The sequence below is a fragment of the Salvelinus sp. IW2-2015 genome, linkage group LG20, assembly GCF_002910315.2.
Source record: "Salvelinus sp. IW2-2015 linkage group LG20, ASM291031v2, whole genome shotgun sequence".
NCBI lineage: Eukaryota > Metazoa > Chordata > Actinopteri > Salmoniformes > Salmonidae > Salvelinus > Salvelinus sp. IW2-2015.
The window spans coordinates 68,144,086-68,152,570 of NC_036860.1; the positions used below are offsets into that span (position 1 = coordinate 68,144,086).

At 41.7% G+C, this 8,485-nt stretch overlaps 1 pseudogene; it reads left to right on the plus strand.

The window, feature by feature from the left end:
- Nucleotides 1-763: 763 nt before the first annotated feature.
- LOC139022676 (metallothionein-like) lies at nt 764-1,062 on the plus strand (annotated as a pseudogene).
- Nucleotides 1,063-8,485: the final 7,423 nt, after the last annotated feature.

The following is an 8,485-nucleotide window of genomic DNA, read 5'->3' on the forward strand; positions in this document are numbered from 1 at the left end:
AGAGAGAGATGGAGAGCTGTAGACACCTCCCTCCATGACTGGGGACAGGAGAGCTAAATACCTTACCTTCCAATCGAACAGAGGACAGAGAACTAGTAGACTCTCCTTGACTGGACTGAGTAAAACGCTCATCCCCATGACTGGGACGGAGGCTAATACCGCTCCCTTCTCATGCTTGGGAAAGCGAGAGCCCTAATAGACCCTCCCCCCATTAATGGGGGGTATGCGGGGGACGGAGAGTAATCCACCGCGCTCGCCATAGAGGGACGGAGAGCTAATAACCCTCCCCATGACGGGGACGAGAGCTAATAACCTCCCCATGACTGGGACGGGAGAGCTAATAACCTCCCGCCATGAGACGAGAGCTAACCCTCCCCATGCCGGGACGAGGGACTTGAGGGTTCAGCGGTCATTGCACTATGAGATAAGTCTTTCCATAGTCCATTGGTCAAGCAGAGATACTGCCACAGCTGGTGTGATCAAAAGGTTTTCAGTGACTTTCAAACACAAAAGTTCAGTGACCTGAGTTGCCATTGGCCTAGTTTAACTTCAAATGAAAATTTTATTTCAAATCTAATTTTTTGGTCGCATACACATATTTAGCAGATGTTATTGTGGGGTGTAGCGAAATGCTTGTGTTCCTAAGTCCAACAGTGCAGTAGTATCTAACAATTCACAACAATACAACACAGATCTAGAATGAAAGCTGACAACGCACCACTGAGACCCAGCTGAAGCTACCGTTAACGGTCATTCGGATAAAGGGAGATCAAGAACTGGAAAATGGATCCTTGTGAATGCTGCAAAACTGAATTTTGCAACTGCGGTGGATCCTGCAAGTGCTCCAACTACGCATGCACCAGTTTGTCAGAAAGCAAGTTGCTCGCGACTTGCTGTCCCTCGGCTGCAGCAAGTTTGCCAACAGGTTGGTGTGCAGGGGCAAGACCTGTGATACCAGCTGCCCGATGTATGATTATGACATCACAATGCAGCCCCTTCCCTCATGACTATGACATCACAATGCAGTCCATTCCCATATGACTATGACATCACAATGCAGCACCTTCCTACATGAACACATGATGCTATCAGACGACATCACAATGCCGTCCATTCCCTATGACTGATGAACATCACATGCAGGTCAATTCCTATGACTATGAATCACAATGCAGTACTCATTCCCTATGACTATGACATCAACAATGCAGTCCATTCCCTATGACTATGACATCAAATGCATCCATTCACCTATGACAAGCATCTACAACTGCAGTCCATTCCCTATGACCATTGACATCACAATGCAGTCCATTCATTGCCCTCATGACCCTAATGATATACATCACAATGCAGTCCATTCCCTATGACCATGACATCACTATGCAGTCCATTCCCTATGTACTATATGACATCACAATGCAGTCCACATTCCCTATGACATGACATCACTATGCAGTCCTATCCATATGACATCACAATGCAGTCCATTCCCAATGACTATGAAGTTGCTCATCTGGTTGTACCATCTTGAGTGTAGATTTCGTATTTTGTACTTTGTCTGTTAAATGTAAGGCAATAAATATGCATCTAACTTAAAAAAAATAATAATTAAAAGTAAAATAAATGGAATTTAAGAGCTAAAATGGATTAAATTATTAGGACTAGCAATTTACAAAGTCCAGGAGTATAAATTGTATATATATTGCGTGTGTGTATGCACTATATAACATTGACAGCTCACGAAGTTTACATACACTAATGTTGTGCACAAACTGTCTTAAAAAACTAGACATTTCACACACATTTGTTACTCTAGTTCTAAGAACAAAGGCGTTGAAAACTTACCGAGACAATGTTTCACTTATAACTCACTGTACATACAATTCCAGTGGGTCAGAAGTTTACATACACTAAGTTGACTGGCTGCCTTTAAACAGCTTGGAAAATTCCAGAAAAATTATGTCTGGCTTTAGAGCTTCTGATAGGCTAATTGACATCATTTGAGTCAATTGGAGGTGTACCTCCAAGCCGAAGAAACACCATCCCAACCGTGAAGCACGGGGGTGGCAGCATCATGTGTGGGGTGCTTTGCTGCAGGAGGACTGGTGCACTCACAAAATAGATGACATCATGAGGAGGAAAATTATGTGGATATATTGATGCAACATCTCAAGACATCAGTCAGGAAGTTAAAGCTTGGTCGCAAATGGTCTTCCAAATGGACATTGACCCCAAGCATCTTTCCAAAAGTTGTGGCAAAATGGCTTAAGGACAACAAAGTCAAAGGTATTGGAGTGGCCATCTACAAAGCCCTACCTCAATCCTATAGAAAATTTGTGGGCAGAACTGAAAAAAAGCGGTTGCGAGCAATGGAAGGCCTGGAACAAACCTGACTCAGTTACACCAGCTCTGTCAGGAGGAATGGGCCAAAATTCACCCAACTTATTGTGGGAAGCTTGTGGAAGGCTACCCGAAACGTTTGACTCAAATTAAGCAATTTAAGGGCAATGCTACCAAATACTAATTGAGTGTATGTAAACTTCTGACACACTGTGAATGTGATGAAAGAAATAAAAGCTGAAAGAAATAATTCTCTCTACTATTATTCTGACATTTCACATTCTTAAAATAAAGTGGTGATGCTAACTGACCTAAGACAGGGAATTTTTACGAGGATTAAATGTCAGGAATTATGAAAAACTGAGTTTAAATGTATTTGGCTAAGTTGTATGTAAACTTCCGACCGTATATATATATTCCGACTGTATATATATGTGTGTGTGTGTATATATATATGTACACAGTACCAGTCAAACGTTTGGACACACCTACTCATTCAAGGGTTTTTCTTTATTTTCACTATTTYCTACATTGTAGAATAATAGTGATGACATCAAAGCTATGTAATAACACATATAGATTTTATTGTTTAGATTCTTCAAAGTAGCCATCCTTTGCCTTGATGGCTACTTTGAAGAATCTAAAATATATATTTGTAATATTTTTAACACATTTTTAAAATATATTTTTAATTTTTTAATTTCACCTTTATTTAACCAGGTAGGCCAGTTGAGAACAAGTTCTCATTTACAACTGCAACCTGGCCAAGATAAAGCGAAGCAGTGCGACACAAACAACACAGAGTTACACATCGGATAAACAGACGTACAGTCAATAACACAATAGAGAAATCTATATACAGTGTGTACAAATGTAGTAAGATTAGGGAGGTAAGGCAATAAATAGGCCATAGTGGCAAAATAATTACAATTTAGCAATYAAACACTGAAGTGATAGATGTGCAAGTAGAGATACTGGGGTGTGAAGGAGCAAAAAAATAACAATATGGAGATGAGGTAGTTGGGTGGGCTATTTACAGATGGGCTGGTTTTCTGGTTACTACATGATTCCACATGTGTTATTTCATAGTTTTGATGTCTTCACTATCATTATACAATCTAGAAAATAGTAAAAGGAAAAACCCTTGAATGAGTAGAAGTGTCCAAACTTTTGACAGGTACTGTTTATATATGTATGTATATGTGATGGGATGTATAGACATGGTCAGTATGTGAATAGAATATTTAGTGTATCTGTACAATACGTAGGATAGAATAGTATAGACAAAGCAATAGTTGAATAGGATGGCCTTGACTAGAATATAAAAATGAGTAAAACAGTGTGTAAACATTTTTAAAGTGACCAGTGATTCCATGTCTATGTACATAGGCAGCAGCTTCTAAGGTGCAAGGTTGAGTAACCGAGCGGTAGCCAGCTAGTGACAGTGACTAAGTTCACCTCCTCCCTGTAGGTTGTCTCGTAATCAGGCCTACTACTGTTGTGTGAACAGGGAGTACAGGTGGGGGCTGAGCACGCACCATTGTGGGGCCCCAGTGTTGAGGGGGCCCCAGTGTTGAGGATTAGCATAGTGGAGGGGTTGTTTCCTACCTTCACCACGTGGGGGGGCGGCCCGTCAGGAAATCCAGGACCCAGTTGCACAGGGCAGGGTTCAGACCCAGGGCCCTGAGCTTAAAGATGAGCTTGGAGGGTACTATGGTGTTGAATGCTGAGCTGTAGTCAATGAACAGCATTCTTACATAGGTATTCCTCTTGTCCAGATGGGTTAGGGCAGTGTGCAGTTAGATGGCGATTGCATCCTCTGTGGATCTATTGGGGCGGTAAGCAAAGTGAAGTGGGTCTAGGGTGTCAGGTAAGGTAGAAGTGATATGATCCTTAACTAGCCTGTCAAAGCACTTCATGATGACAGAAGTGAGTGCTACGGGGCGATAGTCATTTAGTTCAGTTACCTTTGCTTTCTTGGGTACAGGAACAATGGTGGACATCTTGAAGCAAGTGGGGACAGCAGACTGGGATAGGGAGAGATTGAATATGTCCGTAAACACTCCAGCCATAGGAAGGGAGCAGCAGAATGGAGTTGTGATCTGTTTTGCCAAAGAGAGCGCTGGGGAGGGCCTTGTAGGCATCCGGGGAGGGCCTTGTAGGCATCCGGGGAGGGCCTTGTAGGCATCCGGGGAGGGAGAGTAATAATGGTCTATTTTTTGAAGCTACAGGCAATGAATGTGTTGATAGAACGTCGGTAGCGTTTTCCTCAGATTTCCTTTATTAAAATCCCCAGCTACAATAAACACCGCCTCAAAATATGTGGTTTCCAGTTTCCATTGTAGTTCCTTGAGGGCGAAGATATTGCTGTCTCATCGGTGAGAAGAGGTTGTGGGTCTAATTTCCATTGGGATTAGATACTGAAAATGATTGCATAATTATCAAATGAATCAGTCTACACCAGAGTGCCCATGACACTTGATTTTTCCCCTGCAGCTTTATAGAGGACCACAATGGAAACAAATCTGTTGAATGTTTTGTGTATGTACCATCCACAATTTTGGTATCTTTTGCCTGATTTAACATTTCATTTGTTTAGAATTGTCCCCAAAAAAATTCCATTACAAGACACTGCGAAGTACAGTGTGTACTTATTAATCATTTGCAGGAAAAAATCCCCCTCTTTAGTGTTAATGTGAAAATGAAAAGTGTGTATGCTCTAATTCCCCCTCAAGGCTCAGAGTAATCCTTTATTTACAGGACTTCACACAGAGGTAAGTTGCACTGGGATCAGTGCTTACTCATTGCTAAGGCAGAGGTCTTAACGCTGAGTAACTGACTGTTTCCTATTTGACAGGCGGACTACAGCATGTGACTGTCACATGAGGACACAGTGACACCCTGGTTGTGTTCAGTAGGGGGCACTGTAGCAAAACTTTTTAAAACTAAAAACTAAAATGAGTGTTTCCCTCCCTGTTTCAGTCAATGTTTTTCCATTTAGTAATGAACACGACCCTGACTTTTCAACACATCGGTGTCTCTGTTTCCTACATGGGCTGATTGACAGGAAAGTGGCAGAGGGTCTTTGTTTCCTGCATGGCTTGATTGACAGGACAGTGGCCTCCATCTTAAGGCATGTGACCATGTGACCCCTCGCACCATGTGACCCCTCTCAGTTTTCATAAGGGGCCCTTATTTGGCACAAGTTGTGAAGGACATCCAAACTCTTGCATCTAGTGTTGGAGATGAAAGTTAAATTGAMATTACAAAACGACAGACCCAATGTAATATAAGTTCAAACAAATAGCTGTATCTCTATGACAGACCACTCTGGTATAATTCCATTCACGTAGGTTACTGTCTGTCTGTCATTGTTAAGAGTAACCTATCTCTTTGTGTACCTCGGTGGAGCCTGTTTGCCTGCGACTCTCTCATACTATTAATAAAACATACCACTCCTCCTACTGTCTGTGATGTCGCTATGGCTACCACTGACCTTCAGTGGGGACAGTCTATAAAAGGTTATTTTGGAAAGTAAGGAAGGGAATCCAGAACACAGAAATAGAATCACTAAAACAATTCCATTGGTTCCATATTCCATTCCATGTTACTATCTTACCTTTAATGTAATGATATAAATAGCCAGTTTTAGCAACAAGTACAGTTTAAAAGTGGTAAATGTGTGATTCTGAGAACAACCTAGCACCAGAGACAGTCTGGGAGTCCCTCTCTCTCTCTCTCTCCCTCTTTCTCTCTCTCTCTCACAAAAAGTACAATATTATAGAATAAAATGTGTTTTGTATTCAGAAACATGTTCTTGTTTGTAGGACACAGACTGGTGTATCTGTTAGATTCAAAGAACAAAATGTAACTATATCAGTATCTTGGCGCACTGTCTAAACTACAAAGTAATCTGCCAATATGTTGGTGTTCACTGAAAGACGTAAAGATGACACTACAGGGGATCAACAGAGTGATAGACTCCATTCTATTGGCACATTTTCAGTACTGACAATACCACGTTTGACCACCGACAAGGTAATTGTCCTAGCAGTCCCTGATACCTGCAGCTGCATAGAGAAGAAGGCTAATGGAAGGCAGCTGAGGTGGCTATACTGGAGCCTGATTGGTCCGGTCGGACAGATTACCTCACATACCGTACTGGATCCTGATTGGTCCGGGCAGCCAGATTACCTCACATACCGTAATGGAGACTGATTGGTCCGGGCGCCAGATTACCTCACATACCGTAATGGMGACTGCCTGCTCTGCTCTGGGATCACATAAACATTGTGAATATATGAATAGGAATGTCAGAAATGCATACATGTGCAGTAAATGCCATCACGATTCGTAAAGCAGGCAGAGTCATTTAATATAATATTAAAACATAAAATGCTGATGAATTCCTTCATTCCTGCACCGGCCAAAGATGGCATTTATTGGGAATACCAATGGATTGATACTAACARTACGAAATGTATGTTGGCATGTGTAATTCAATAGAACTTCCTTTCAGTCTGTGTTCAGCATTCCCAGACCCTGGCTAAATCCTGGTTTGGTATTGTAATGAATCATGAGAATCCTTTACGTAACTCAACACCGCCACCCTGTGGCCATCATTGAGCGGAGGACACAGTTAATATATATATTTTGTTTCACAAGCGAAGCATTCAAATGTGATAATAACATGGTAGTAGCGTTGTACTAATTAATAGCATGTTTAAGGAAAACCATATTTATAGAAAAACGGAACCCAATAAGTTGTCCATTTCTAAGATATTACAATTTTGGCACAGAGATGCATATTATAAACCTTCCATCTGTCCGTTGTTTAAACAGTGTGTCGGGTACGGCCCAATTCTTATATAAGATGTGTATTTTMTTTTCTAAGACAAGTCTTTTATCTTGCCCTGGACATGAAAAGAATCAAATATGACTTTTTGCTCCTCGCTAATTCAGCCCAGCTGTAGTTTAGACGCAATAATAAATGGCTCCGTTTAACATCATTCTTCTCATTTTCCCGTCCACTGGACCTTTACAGATATAATACGATTAAAACCCATAATTCTTTCGATTTGCCCCCTCACCCCAGCTGAAAATATCATGATCCAAGATCTAAAATTGTTTATTTCAAATAGACTTTTAATTTTCCCATCCTCTTGTGAAAGGCAGTAGCTTATATCCCCCACTTGATCTAATGCATTGTTGAAGAGTTACGAAAACACATTTTTTTATCCACATATATATACACACACCATTTATATACAGTATAYACATATTTATATTACGGACTTTGACATTGGTCATTCTGTTATTGCTATTGTTGTTGCCTTGTTGTTGCCTTGTTGCATTGCTGTATTGTTGATGGTCTGTTGTGGATCGGGTTCAAGATCCTTAGCGTCCACATCACTAAGGACTTAACATGGTCCACCCACACCCGCACAGTTGTGAAGAGAGCACAGCAGCACCTCTCCCCCCTCAGGAGGCTGAAAGGATTTGGCATGGGCCCTCAGATCCTCAAAAAGTTCTACAGCAATACCATCAAGGGCATCTTGACTGGCTGCTTCACCGCTTGGTATGGCAAAGGCACCACCCTTGACCGCAAAGTGCTACAGAGGGTGATGCAGACATCCCAGTACATCACTGGGGCCGGGCTCCCTGCCATCCAGGACCTCTATATCAGGCGGTGTCCAAGGAAGGCCCGAAGAATTGCCAAAGACTCCAGCCACCCAAGCCATTCACTCTGCTACCTTCCGGCAAACGGTACCAGAGCATCGGCTCTCGGACCAACAGTCTCCGAGACAACTTCTACCCTCAAGCCTTAAGGCTAAGAAAATAAGCTTAAGACTGCTAAATAGCATTAAGACCGCTAAATAGCCTTAAGACTGCTAAATAGCTTTAAGACTGCTAAATAGCATTAAGACTGCTAAATAGCATTAAGACCGCTAAATAGCCTTAAGACTGCTAAATAGCCTTAAGACTGCTAAATAGCCTTAAGACTGCTAAATAGCCTTAAGACTTAAGACTGCTAAATAGCCTTAAGACCGCTAAATAGCCTTAAGACTGCTAAATAGCCTTAAGACTGCTAAATAGCCAAGGGTTGGAGCTATAGGACATGGGAAGATACCAGATCAATGTG